General features: G+C 39.1%; 1 protein-coding gene and 1 long non-coding RNA gene across 2 annotated transcripts in view; both read right to left on the bottom strand.

Annotated features, from left to right (window-relative positions):
• Positions 1-15,477, bottom strand: part of LOC136674125 (C-C motif chemokine 14-like) — a 100,313-nt gene that overhangs the window by 82,112 nt on the left and 2,724 nt on the right. The window lies entirely within an intron of this gene.
• Positions 9,920-10,978, bottom strand: LOC136674126 (uncharacterized). The gene is made up of 3 exons (XR_010795999.1): positions 10,850-10,978; positions 10,491-10,608; positions 9,920-10,164 (listed from the first exon to the last, which is right to left on the bottom strand). It is a non-coding gene; the product is annotated as an uncharacterized lncRNA (long non-coding RNA).

Raw genomic sequence — 15,477 nt, 5'->3', positions numbered from 1 at the left:
GAAGGCAACAGCAAGCTACAGCATTGAAGTCAAAATTAAATTGCAATACCAGACCGGGACACCAGAGGGTGACAAGCAAATTTATAATGCAATGGCAAACAATGAACACCAGTCAGCACTGGATTCAAATAACCACAGGAGCAAACACCATGCAAGATAAATGGGAATTTCCACTGTAGCAGCAAGCTTTAACACTGGAGGGCGCTAACAGGAAAATATTAAAGTATGTGCGCAGATTTCAAACACTAAGGTACATTAAAAGGATTTCAGTTGTAATGCCACATTTTAAACACCAGAAGGCTGACAGACACTTTAAGCTGTCTCAGTGAATGACTTCCAAACCTTAGAGTATGTACGGAGAATCAAACCATCAAATGTAACACCACAATTGACCACAAGGAAAATACACTCTTCAGATTCCGTTAGTTATGGAGTGGTTTCCGTATAATCGCGCACATTAACCACGAGAGGGAGTTAGGCTTTCTCTGTTTTGGGGTGTTTGGAATTTCGCCCCGCAGTTTAGCTCCACCCCTTGAAAGGGGTCATCCGTTTCCTGAATCAGAGGTCAGTTTTAAGAGAGAAACTGAAGAGCACAGAATGACCTGATTCACAATAGCGCGATTTCAACAAACGCAAGCCATAGTATTACGGCTTTCAGCTCACAGTCTTTCAGTAGCTGTTTTTTCAGTAACCTCCAATCGCCTAGCACGCGATTCGTTTAGCAAATTTTACAACTGCAGGACACGCGCAATGGGATGGGAATTTGCTGAGGCCTATTTAATTTTATGCGTGCAAAATGGCACAGGGGCGCACACTTCAAAGAAAATTATTCTCACGGTATATACCACAGCAACAGATATATCAACAGTATCACACACACAACACGAAATTGCCCACAACAAGCTTCTGAACATCAACTGTTATCAGTGACAGATACAGCGAAAAGAAGATGGAAGAAGATGAAAACCTTTATTGTCATTGTACTTATACTGTCATTGTACTTATACTAATTGTACTGTCATTTTACTTATACAATGAAATTGAATTACAGCATCAGTTATTGCACTAAACCTGTTTAAACAAAACCAGAACTGTTTATACCTGAACTATTTGGTATTTGTTTAGCAAAGATATGGCTCGGTTGTAAAAACTGTCCCTCAAACGGTTTGTCCTTATTTTAAGTTGTCTGTAACGTCTGCTTGAGGGCAGCCGTTCAAACATCTGGTGTCCTGGGTGTGTACAGTCCTTGATAATAGTATAAGCCCTCCTGAGGCAGCGAGTGCTGTAGAGGTCCTCCAGGGAGGGGAGAGAGTGTCTAATGATTTTCTGTGCTGTGTTGATGACCCTTTGTAAGGTCTTTTTATGCGCTGTGGTACAGCTGGAGAACCACGCAGAAATGCAGTATGTCAGAACGCTCTCCACGGAGCAGTGGTAGAAGACAGTCAGCAATTTCTTATCCAGATTCAGCCTCTTTAGGATCCTCAGGAAATAAAGATGTTGCTGGGCCTTCTTTATCACCACTGAAGTGTTAGAACCCCATTGGAGATCTGAGTCCATATACACCCCCAGGAACTTGAAGCTGGACACCCTCTCCACAGCCTGTCCTTTGATGTTGATTGATTGCAGGTTGGACTTCTTCCTTCTGAAGTCTACAATCAGTTCTTTGGTCTCGGAGGTGTTAATGACCAGGTTGTTCACTGAGCACCACTCCACCCACATTTTAACCTCTCCCCTGTATGCCATTTCATCACCCTCAGAGATAAGTCCAACCAGAGTAGTGTCATCAGCGTACTTGATTGTCACGTGTACAGTGTATAGAGGAGTGGGCTCCGCACACAACCCTGTGGAGATCCAGTGTTGATGTTGAGGGCTGTGGAGAGATGTGAGCCAACTCCAACTCTCGGTACATGGTCTGTGAGGAAGTTCCTTAGCCAACTGCATATGGTGTATGGAAGAGCCCATTAGCTTAACAGTCAGTCTGTCTGGAAGTATGGTGTTGAATGCAGAGCTGAAGTCAACAAAGTGCAGCCTGGCATAGCGCCCCTGCAGTTCCAGGTGGGAAATGGTGGCATGGAGCGCTGTTGCTATGGCATCTTCTGTTGGCCTGTTCGCTCTGTATGCAAATTGAAAGGGTCACCAGTTGATCACCATTGATCACCAGTTTTTCAAAACACTTCATGATAACCGGTGTCAGGGCAACTGATCTAAAGTCATTTAGGCTGCCGATGCTGGTCTTTTTTGGCATCGGCACAATTGTGGCTGACTTCAGACATGGTGGGATGAAGGAATGGGATAGAGAAGCATTGAAGATCTTGGTGAAGACTCCAGCCAGCTGGTCTGCACATTCTCTGAAGACCCATCCAGTAACTCCATCTGGTCCAGCAGCCTTCCTGGGATTTATCCACTTCAGTGTGCTCCTCACCTCATGTTCTTTCACCGTGAAGCTGTAGCCATTGCTGTTGGATGGTGGAACTGCTGCTTTTCCTGATCTATCCACTTCAAAACGTGCAAAGAAGTGGTTCAGCCACTCTGCCAGAACTCGATCATCATCATCTGCCTTTGTGATGTTGCTGGGCTTCCTGCCACACTTGCCTTGTGTTGTTGGTGCTGAAATGATTCTCTATCCATCTTTTATATTCCAATTTGGCTTTCCTGATTCCCTCCTTCAGGTCAGCCCTGGTGGCACGGTACTGTGCCTCATCACCAGACCTGAAGGCTGTGTCGCATTGCCTCAGAATAGCCTGGACGTCTTTATTCATCCAGGGTTTCTGGTTGGAATACACCTGGCAACCTTTGTCCACAGTGACATTCTCCACACAAGTTGATATAGGAAAGCACAGAATTGGTGTACACCTCTAGGTTCGCACTCTCAAATACAGTCCAGTCTGTGCTCTCAAGACCAACTTGTAACTGAGATAATGCTCCCTCAGGCCATGTTTTAATAGTCCTTGTGACTGGGAGGATTCTCCTCCTGCAGGGTGTATATGCAGGAATCACCAGCATGGACATGTGGTCAGAGAAGCCTAGGTGTGGTAAGGGGATTGTCCTATACATCGTTACACCAGTTGTTATGTGTGTAAACACATAAGCCCCCTCTGCTCTTACCGGAGTCGCTATTCTGGTCATAGTGATGAGCTATGTAGCATGCTAACTCGACAGCCATGTCTGGTATGTTTGGCTGCAGCCAGGCTTCTGTGATTATTGCAATGTTGCAGTTGTGAAGACAACTGTTGGCGGCAAACTGTAACCTCAGCTCGTCGATTTTATTGTGGATGGATCTGACATTGGAGAGGAAAATGCTGGGAAGTGGCGTTTTAAAAGGCTGCTTCTTTAGCTGCGCTAGCAGGCCAGCCCTGCAGCCTCTTTTTTGCTTCCTTTGTCTGCGCTTCCTTTTGGGCTTACCACATGGTGGCCCCGGAGTTCTTGTTATGTCCTTCAGTATGTTGTGAAAGCTGTGATAAACATACTGTGACACTTACAAACATGCACACCAAAGGTAAACAAATAAATAAGTAAAGCACAGAGAGTGGAGAGCCGTGAGCTGCTGTGTCTGTGTGCGCCGCTATCTTGGATTCCAAGAAAAGGAGTTTTATGCAATGCTGTACCCCAAGCTGAGTTTCTAATTTCAGTGTATAGATTCTGTTCATAAAAGTCATTTTATGCCCCACGTTGGGTGCCAAAAATATATGTATATGTTGCGTGGTAACAGCATTTTAATTATTTTTGTTTAATTGTGATAATCAATTCTAAATTATTATTATTATTATTATTATTACTAATTTTAGATAATAACAATATTAATAATTTATCAGAAATTGGGATACTATTCACACTAGGGAGTGAGTTTCAGGATTTTCAGACTTTATGAACAAACTCTCTACAGAGTATTATTTCAAATCAAAGAATACTTTATTGAAAAGGAATAATAATTATTTGATACATAGCATAATTATCAAATCTTAACAGTGGTATCAATGCAGGTGAAGCCCATATTATTATGATTTAATAATTGGTTAGATCATATGATTGTGATTAATAATTATTGTTAAATTAAGTTAAATAATAGGTACATATATCAAGAGACATAATTAGACTTCAAAATCAGCTTCTGAAAATTATATTTTTATGAGCCTACATGACGCTGTTATCACCAAGGTGATGGGTCCAGCAGATTTAATCTCAGTTCTCCGGTTCTTGGCTTTTCTGTCCTCCCTGTGTCATGGCTGAAGGTAGGCCTGCTATGGAGGAGATCCCCTCCAGGGTTAGTAGACCACATCTGGCATCCTTGGACGGTGTGACATCAGTCGGGGATTCCCTTCATAGAGAACTGCTGACCTGGCTGGAGAGTCCCCAAAATGAGGAGGCGTCAAAAGGAAAGCTCTGTTTTCTCGAATTTTCAGAAGTTACATCTTGAAGTCCTCATATATAGTTAATATACTAACTATCAACTAATCTCAGAGGTAGCACCTTATTCTGGCCAAAAATAAGTTTCCCCTGGGCTTTGTCCCGCTCAGAGTCTCTGGGGGCCTATGGGGCAGTGGGCTGGCCTCGGCTGGCCCGGATGCTCAGCTTCTGCATGATGATTGGATGATCTGTCTGAGGCTGAATCCCTTTTTGATTGACAGCGAAATGAGCGAATCAGCGATCCTTTGGTGTAAAGATCCGTGGGAGCATTACATTTTCATTCTGTTCTGAGTTGAACCGGAGACTTTCTTAATCCTTTTAGTGGCATTTTCTTTGTTAAAAAAATTGAGCTTCTATTTCTGGTGGGGTTTTTTGTAGCTGCTTGTGTTTGGAGACTGACTTCTATCACTGTTTCTGACTTCTATCACAGTTTCTATCCAGCAGGTGTGCAGGCTGTGCACCTCCACCATCACAAAGCACTCACAGGCATACACACTTCACATGGGCCAAGGCCGTTTAAGCAGCCTAGCTGTGCTGGCCATTGAGAGGACACTAGTCAAGTCCCTGGAAAAGACGCCTTGTTGGTACGACAGGGTCACAGATCATTTTCTTGAAAAGGAACGAAGGGTAGAATTTACGTATAAATAAACCGACACATTTTATTATGTAGGCCGAAATTGAGCTTCCCCTTCTTGAAAGACCAGAATCCGCCTCTGCTTTCCACCTATTTGAATATATGATGGTTACCGTAGTGTCATGAATCATTTTAAAGAAATCAGATAAGGATCAAATATGTTTTGAGATTGTGAAAAGATTTTCACATTTTTTTACAGTCTGCAGTTCAGATAGTTTGTGCATGTGAGAATATTGGATGCATTTATCTCAATGTGTGAATAAAAAAAAAAAAAAGTAAACTGTGTGAAACTTCAGGGCTGCTATCAAATGTAGAAAATGTCAGTATCTCATATGGGTATATCAATTTTATTTATTTTTAGGTTCATTTAAATATGTGCATGCAGTTATTTCACTTTCCACAAAAAAAAGAGATATACAACTGTAGCTGTAAAATATATTCAGAAAAAAATCTCACAAACTCTAATACTACACACTGCTTTTGTATTGATGTGTAAACTGCACCATAATCATCATCTGTAACTTTGCTCTGTTTTATCTGTGTATTTCAATATTGTGGAAATATAAATAATTCACTTGTACAGTTTTATTCCACTCACTGCTTTATTTAATCTTCAAAATAAAACAAGTGTTGATTCAACTGAACCAAAATAACAGACACATAATAATCATGAGTAATAAAGCATTAAAGCTGACAGTACAGAAATAAAGTGGGATATCGAACAGTATAAGGCACAGTTATATTAAGTATAATTTACATTCCATTTGAAATCTTGGGAAATCAGAGAACCTGGTAACACTTTTTTTTTAACTATTAGCAAGCAGTTCATTAATGATTAACAAGCAGTTAATAGCAACTTGTTTAAGATAAACATTATTTTTACTCAAATCTGCCCCGGTGTGTGTGTATGTATGTATGTATATATATATATATATATATATAGTGGAATTTAACCTTCTACAAATTCATTTCAGACCTCTGCTTCCAATCCACCTGTCAAACAGAGTCCCAGACTCTGGGATAGTCTCTTTTTATCACTCACTGAAGAGTGTTTAGCACCAATATTTAGCACCAATTTTTAACTTTATTATGTCTCGCAAGCATTTAACATTCATACAATAAATACTTACCAGCCGTGTTTTAACGAGTATGTCACCGATACTTAATGCATCTTCTAGAATTTTAAAATTTATTTACCTGGTATTAACAGTGTACCTTCCCATAACCACAGTACATCTAAAATACTTACCAGGCCACGTATTTGAGTAATTGACTGACACTTACTGCATCTTCACAGTGGGGAATTTACCTGAAACTTAGTGTACCTTCCCATAATGTACAGATTAAGATTTATATGAATCTATATAAAATACTTACCTGTTCCTACAGATACTTTAACAGTTTGGGACTTTCTTTTATACTAAGCAGGCAAGGGCACAGCTTTCAAGGGCACAGCTCTTGTTATCCAAAGACAAAAAAGCTGAATGCAGGGATATAGGGGACCCAGCCTATCCATTTCCACTCACTCCATCAAGGCACCAGATTGCATTAATTGCAAGTGTGATCTTAAACGCTCCATTCTTGGCTGTCCACACATTACAACACATGGCCAATTAAAAATTTGTCTCAGCCACTTCAGGGTTTTCGCCATGCTGAAGTGCCCCATAAAAGTTGAAATGGTCAATAGTTAATAGTTATAGGTGTTCAGGGTTCAAAAATGACCAAAGATATCAACTCAACTTTGCCTCACCTCTTTTTAATAAAGATTGTGTTTTTGTATATTTTATTAATAAAATATTTGTTATATAGATGTTAGTCTCCAGATTGTTTAAGTACAGGACTGATCTGTTGATTTTAACTGTACCAGCCTGTTGGCTTCTATTGGGATAGTCCGGAGGTGGGATGGGTGGATTATTTATTAGCTCCCCCTGGTGGTGAACATCGGTTATTTGACTTTTTTTTTTCTTCCATGTGTGTGAGCGCTGCTAGATGTGTGTATGACAATGTATGCAACAAATAAACTGTGGTCTGTTGATAACTTACCACATCCATCCAGGGAGGGGACGCCAGTCCTTCACAGGGCAACACAGACACACACACATTCACTCACACACTCACACCTACGGACACTTTCGAGTCGCCAATCCACCTGCAACGTGTGTTTTTGGCCTGTGGGAACTTACCACAAAGAATTATTAATACAAGCTCAAACAAACTCGTTGTTTACACAGAGTGCACAGAAATACTATATTTAAACTTCTGGTAACTAAACTGCTCACGTGAAACCATGCACAAAATATCAAATACTACATTAAACAGAGATAAAAGCTCTGATCAATGAACTGTGGCTGATAGTCAGGAGAAAAAAAATACTGCATGTACCAGCACTACCACAGTTTAATAACAACTAAAGACACAGGAGCTTAACGCCTCCTCTTGTCTGAACTGTGTCAGTGCACATGTGCTTTATGGCCTCCTTTGTCTGTAAACATGGTCTGTTTTCTTTGTTCATGTTTATAAATGAATTCCAAGATTATATATTTTGACTGCCTTTATAATACACTGAATTAAAATAATCAGATTTTATATTTTGCTTGTTTGAGTTTTGATCCTGCAGTCATTCTTGCAATTATTTATTCACATAAAAAGAAAAAAGGTAAAATTAAAGGTAATTTTTGAAAGCCAATTTAATTTTTGGGCTGGACTTGCTTTGCAGTTAGGTAAAATAGTCCCTATGACACACCCTATTTACTTCTATTTCATGTGGAACACTGCAGCCACATGTTGGCTCCCTAGCACGTCTTCCCACGGGCATTCACCAAGATAATGCTAAATAACAAGGATTTCCCAGGAATGTCTCCCTTGATTCTTTGGCCTTGATCATCAGATTTATCACCAATCAAGCATTTATGGGAGCAACTGGAATGCAAGCTTTGGCAACCTATGAGCAATAGGATCTATAGTCCCAGCTGCAACGTCTGTGTGCATATGTGCCACTGGATACAGAAACCTGTAAGTCTCTATGCACAGCCATACCTTACCTTGCCTCCTGGCTGGAGGCGGCCTGACAGGGTACCAGAGCCTTTCTCCAACTGCCTTTATTATGAATGTCACCATTTGCCTACACTGGGCTTAAGTGTGCACCACCTCTGCACCAAAATGACAGAAATTGTTGACAGTGTCCCTTAATAAACACTAGTTTAACTGCCACATGATTAGACTCCTCTCACGTAAGGTTTTGATCCACAGTCAGACTCTGTTGAGTAGTTTACATTCATTGAGAATGATAGCACACACAGTGACATGCAGACTCTCTTCCTTCTTCTTAAATTGTACAGCTCCAGGAGAGATTGCTACCTGTATCAATAAACATTAGTAGGGTCCATATACTTTGTCACTCTTTTTTTTGGATCAATATTTCATTGAAGTAATTGAATCTTTGAGTTCTTTTACAAAACATCTGAAAAATGTATTTAAAAAGTATCTTCATTAGGAGTATTACTTTCATTGACCAAGTTCATTTAAAGTTTGTGTGTGTGTGTGTGTGTACGAGAGAAAAACAAAGAGAGAGACAGACTTTTGACGCTTTATGTCCCCTTTTATTTAAATCAAATGTTAAAGAGCAACACCAACATTAAAAAATTCAAAGTCAAAACATGACTTTCTAAAGAAACAGGACAAGATCATGTATTCATACACCCACACCCCCAAACAAGAAAGAGAGAGAGAGAGAGAAAGCGAGGCAGAGAGATAGAGAGAGTAGAGAGAGAGTGGGAGGGAGAGAGAGAGAGATGTAGAGGAAGAGAGAGCGGGGAGGGAGAGGCAGAGAGAGAGACAAGAAGAAAAATATAAAAAAGCCTAACAGATTGAGAGTTAGTTATGAGATGCAATACATGTTTTATTAAAAATACAATGTCATCTATCTTTTAAAATCAACAGTAGTGACACTGTGTTTAATTAAACTGGTAATGAGTCACCAGGCAGCAAAAAGCATGGATTACATCATGCAAAAACACGGTGAGAGGGTGAGGTCAGTTGTGCTGTGCTCGACTCTTGGCCTCAATCGACAGTGGTATCGTCAGGGATTGAAATATTTTCCTTAAATATGTCGAGCAAAACATTTAAACCTTTAACCTGAAGAGCTGCTCCCTACATGTTCCAAACTTTTACCTGACCATTTTTAATGCTTGCTTATTTGTTGCATGTTTATAACTATTCCATTCTTTCAACCTAACTGTATTAAATATATGATGGTTACAGCAGTGTCATTAATCATTTTAAAAGAATCAGATGAGGATCAAAAGTGTTTGAGGTAGTGAAAATATTTTACAATTTATTTTACAGTCTGCAGATGTATATCCGATATTTTTGTGCATGAGAGAGTATGGATGTATATTTCTGAATGTGTGAAGGTGAGTTACATTTAACTTCAGAGTTGCTTTCAAATGTAGAAAATATCTAAATCTTAGATATGGGAAGCCTCAGGTTTGAAAATTGTAATCACACACAATATTTCAAGCATGTGCAACTATGTGGAAACACAAAATATTTCACACATGAAAGTAATATTTTTATAGTTGCAAATTTTCATCATTTCACAACTTTTTCAGATTTGGGGTATTTTAAAGTGCAAGTATTTAAATACGCATGCAATTTTTTCACTTTCCACACAAAAAAGAAGCAACTGTAAGCTGTAAAATATATATTTGAAGATAATTCACAAGCTTAGAATATTAGCTATCATTTTTGGATTTTGGATCCTCACCTCTGCACACTGCTGTTGTGATACTGGACGTGTAAACTGCACAGTAATATGCAACACTGCTCAGTTATATCTGTATATCTCTGGCAATAAAAATTATTAGACAGTTTAATGCCATAAATTGCTTTATTTAAATCTTTCAGTGAATTGAAATAACAGATTAATAAAAATCATAAGCAAAAAAGCATTTAACTCTGACATTACAGAAATGAAGTGGGATAATGATTGGTGTTGATCAGTTTAAGCGCATAAGGCAAGATGAGCAGTATTTGGGTTACATGGAGTCTGCTGCACTGATCTAGTTTGTTAAAATGTACTGGGGACTTTTTCAAAGCAGATCTTTTTTCCAGCCTCCGTTGTGACCCTGAAAGACACAGAGAACATGGTGAGGATTAGAAAGGACCTCAAACACTGTGAGTCCAGTTTACAGACTCTCTTCCAGTTGGTGAATTCAGACACTCACTGCAGACACAGGCAAATACAGTTTGTATCATGTCCACAGATAAGCATTATGCAATAAAATGGGACACACTGGAATAACTGCACATGGATCTATGTTCACCAGGATCAGTGCCAAATATATGGTTTAAAAAGACCACTGACATCAGAACTTTAAATGTCATGAAAATTAAATCAGTTGAAAATGTCTGGTACTGGAATTTTGTGTGTGTGTGTAAGATAGACACTCACAAGTAGCCTGGCTTTGGGCATTTCCCGTGTAATTTTTCAACTTTTGCAATCTTGTTGGCTGGAATTTTAAATGAGACGAATTCAAAACAGCAGAATTCGGGATGACCAACACCTTGTACTGTGGAAGAGTAGCAGAAAATGTTTTTAGTATATGTTTTATATATTGCTAATCTACTATGCATTCTTCTCCTTAACAAAAACCTAATCCTGTTTAAAAATATGACGTGTTTATATTTAGGGTTAAATCAATCTTCTAAAATCATTCGCTTGTCCATTATGAAACAACACAAACCTCATTCTGTTTAGAAACAGACTGCTATGTCCATGAAAAAAGCCAAAGAATATATTATTAAACTCACCCTGTGCATCTGAGGAGACGACTATGAGCAGGACCAGCCCCAGGGCCCAACACACACAGCTTATCTTCATCTTCATCTTCTCTGCAGAGGTCTAAACTTCTATCAGATTCTCGCTTATTTAAAGACGCGTGGCTCTGTGTCTCCACCTCCTGTGTTCACCACTTCTTCATCTCGGAGCAGAGCAGAGAACATGAATGCTAGTGTGAAGATCACCAAAGATAGCATCTCTGATCGATCTGATAAACGCAGTGCTAAGGACCTTTGGCCAACTGTAGCTCATTCTACAGTAACACATTAATGAAACAGATACTTAGTTCAGCACATAAATAACTCTAATATTACTTTTTTCATAGTGCTTTACTGTAGCTGACCATTTAAAGTCAGAAACAAGTGAAGGAGAGTTTTATATTGAACCCACATTATTTCAATCGAAAGAAACACACTGTGTTTAAAGTAATGACCCTGATATAACACACCTCACTACAGCCAGCTCCTGACTTATTATTATGTAACATTGGAATCAATGCAAGACCATAATATTACCAACTAATTTCTAATCGGCCCTATGTCAGCCTCTTCAACCCTTGTAAGAAGCATCACTGGAGGGAGAACAAGAATTAGAAGTCAGAATGCAGCTAGCTCCTGTTCAAAAATAGAAAGTTAATTTTCTATGGGTCTGTCTTTGTTGCACCCTTATTTTGAAAGGTTACCCTTTGCTCCTAGAGCAGTCGGTTTGGATGTCTTCCAAATCCTTGTTTTTGCTAAAGGTTTAAAATAGCTAACCTGGAAATTCTTTTTAATTTCTCATCATTTTTGCTGGAGTGATTTTTTACTGTGGATAGTTGTTGTCAAGACTTAATTACTGAAAGAAATGAGAAGAATTATATCCCATGGTAAGTTACTATAACTAGTTGTTCAATTCTTGCAAACATCTTGCTAATTAAAAGCCAAATTTGAACCATTCAGGTGGAGGGGTCTTCTTCAGACACAGGTGGAGGAGGATTTATTCAACAGTCAAACCAAAACAAACATGTAGCATTTCAAAAACAGAAGAAAACAACTGAGAAAACATGCTCCCAAAAATTGTCAGTTTCTTGCACATTAAATGCAGTTAATTGTTGGCTTGTGGGTCCCAAATTGAAAGTCACCCCATATTAATATACACATACACCTACATATGTATAACCTGTTTGTGGCCTCTGCTTACATGCTGTTAGCTACCTTTACTATATCATTAGTATATCACAATCACCCTGTATCCAAATACTCTAATCATATAATTTATAATATCCCATGCATTTTTCTATTTCAACCAAGTAAAACATTTAAAATATCTTATAGAGTGAATCACCCCCAATCGTGAGATATTTCTAAGCACATTACAAGTTATTTGGATATTATATGATGACTGTGATGAGGTACACCAAACTTTGATTTCCCACATATGTAGGTCCCTACTTTTGCCCTTAGCACCTGACCATCACCTTATCACCTTTATGGACACCTAGGCAAATATCATAACACAATTTGGAACAATTCTTTTGGCATTCCATCATGTCTGATGTAATTTTTTACTGCTGTACTGTTGGTAGGCCAAATCAGTGTACTCCTCCTGTTTCCCATTGTCCCATACCTGCAGTGGGAGACCCTTTGCCTAAAACTCATTCTGGTGGTTGTTACCTGTTCACTCTTATGTGTGTTGCTACTAGGTTCTCTGGTGCAATTCCACAGCATCTTCTAAAGTCAAGAATAGTGAGTATGGCATTATTTAAGTTCTGCACCACATTGTGCTTACTACATTATATTCGGTCTGAAAAAACATGTTGAGAATGTACTTTTTTGAGGCCAAGAATAACATGGCTAAGGGAGTGCCTCTAATTTTTAAAATGACACTGTGCAAGAATCTACTGGTTTCAGTCCAAATTCGAGGGCCACTTAAAATGCTGACAAACAGTTGTCTCCTCCTTCAAATGCTAGTGAGAATGTGCCCAACTTAATTTCTAAATTCAGTGAACATTCAGATCCTGATCCTGTGCTTCGCTCAGAATGTGATGAACGCTCTTTATTACTGCAAGGCAGTCTAAAATATGTACTTTAAGAGTTGGTGACTTGACTGCTTCTCTGCCCTTCAGCCTTTTACTGCATGTGCTTTGTAAACTTGTTTTTCTAGCATTTATGTAATATAGTTAAATGTGTTCTCCAATAACTATGGTCTTGCCAACCCTGAACATTATTGCAAGTTTTGTGTCTCTTATCCCATTTGGTTTACAAAATGCCCAGCAATCTTCCGATATCTTATAAATTCTGTGTTTGGTGATGTGCCAAATTGTGACTATATAGGTGTGTACACAGACATTTTTCCTTGTGTAAGTCTAGTCAGGGAGGTAGGTGAGCACTGTGTGTTTTTTTTTCTATAGGTTAGTTAATGCTTGTCCTTGAGTTAGTATGAGACAATACATTACAAGAACTGACACATTTGTCTTGTCTGTTGGTACAGTGTATTTGTTTTCCATTGTTACGACCTGACCTATGCAGGGTCATAACACTACTATTCCTAAGCCTTTATCTGACAATTGTTAAACAAGTTTTTTCTTTCAAAATACTGCTGAAATCCTATACCCTAAATAATTTATAATCCTATATAATTTTATATAATAAGTGTTTCTTATGTGTGATTTTAGAGACATACGTATCTAAAGAAATTTGTATAATAAAAACTTCAAAAACTGCCATGTATTATATTTTAAATAAATATAAAGTGACCAAGGGTGTGGCATCGTGGTGCAGCAGATGTGTCACAGTTGAACAACTCCAGTGTTATGTTCCTGTTATGTCTGTGAGGTGTTTGGTGTGTTCTCATCCCATCCACATGGTTTTCCTCTGGGTGCTCCAGTTTCCTCCCATGGCCCAAAACAGAGCCAGAGTGGCTAATCAGGCGATTCAGGAGGATTCCTGATGGGCCGACTTCACTTATCTAATCTTCTTCTTGCATTCATTCTCCATTCATCAGACAATGCAGCCCCTACATCACAGTAGATTTGATGGGTTCTATTATCTGAGGAAATTGTCCCCTCCCAAATGTTTAAGTTGGTTGGGCCCATGGGTTGTCTTTTCTGGAGCAGTGAAATTAAATATAGCAACAGAATAGTGCAAACAGTGTTTCCAGCCTGCAGATTTTGTCACTAGATTTAGCAACTTTTCAGAGCCCATTTAGTTGAAAAAAGTGACCAGCGACAAATCTAGCAAATTTGTAGCAACCCTAAATACTTCATGTCCAAGAGAGTCGCTAAATCTGCCCATGAGTGAGACTCGGTTCTTGCATTCCTTCACTGTCTTCTCTCTGTTCCACTGCGCAGTGCCCACAGCAGCTCACATAGATGAGAATGAGCTGTGCATGTGCAGACAGTGTCAACTGTTTGCTCCTCCTCCTCTTTCACATTTAGTTCTAGTCTGTACACTGTACTTCATTTAAACAAATAACACATTCAGCATTCAAGTAAAGAAGTTTAATCTGTAAAAAGAAGACCATCCATCACTGACACCATCCACAGAATGTCATTGCTGAAAGAGGCTGGATGTTCTCAGAGTGTGGTATCAAAGCATATTCATGAAAAGTTAACTATGAATATGAATACGACTGGAATGTTGTAGTAGAGTGTGCAAAAGCTAAAGAGAGGACTGCAGCCTTGAGAGGACAGTAAAAAAGAAGGGAAATTCAAGAGATTCATAATGTGTGTAACTAAATCCACTGTGCACTGATGTCTCTAGGAAAGGGGCCACAACTGCTGCATTGCTAATATCAAGCCACTCCTGAATCAGAGGCAATGTCAGAAGCATGTGACCTAGGGTAAACCCCCGCTCACACTTGCTGGTGACCAGTGCCTCATGTCACTCTAAGTTTGTCTCTTGTGGATTTTTTTGAAGTTGCTCTCACTGTTGCATTTGGGTGTATACAACATAAAAGCTTTAAGGTTCACTAGTGACACAAAAGTGATATTGTTCATTTCTATCAGTAGCTTGATCAGCGGAAGATGATAAATGTGAATTAACATGTAAATTTGAGAAGATTTGTAAAAATTATGAAAACTTCTTAGTCCCCAGAGGGGTAAATTAAATTTGGCGTTCTGTCTGGAAATAAATATCCTATGGAGGAGAAGTGAAGAGGCTCAGAATCCAAGAAAAGTTCTATGATGTTCCAAGTGGAAAGTTTCTGTGATGGTTTGGGTTGTCATGTCATCGGCTGGTGTTGGTCCACTGAGTTTTAACAAGTCCAGTCAATGCAGCCATTTACCAAAAGATTATAGAGTGCTTAATGCCTGCTGTCAAGCTTCATGCATATAGCAATTTCCTTTGCTTGCAAGATTCACCACCTGCCACTGTGGCAAAACATCTACCAAATGGTTTGCTGACTATGATATTACTGTGATTGATTGGCCTGGGCCTGAAACCCATAGACAAATCTATGTGGTATTGTCAAGATGAAGATAACAAACACTACATGATACAGACAAGCTGAAGGCCACTGCCACGGAAAATCATGCCACAAGCTGATTATCTCCATGCAATGACTCAGAGATGAAGCGATTCATGCTACAGGAGCCCCAGTGAGTGTATAATTTAATTTATAT

Source organism: Hoplias malabaricus, chromosome 17, assembly GCF_029633855.1.
Source record: "Hoplias malabaricus isolate fHopMal1 chromosome 17, fHopMal1.hap1, whole genome shotgun sequence".
Taxonomy (NCBI): Eukaryota; Metazoa; Chordata; class Actinopteri; order Characiformes; family Erythrinidae; genus Hoplias; species Hoplias malabaricus.
The sequence above is the reverse complement of the archived record's forward strand: the minus strand, read 5'-3'. Positions and strand labels throughout refer to the sequence as shown.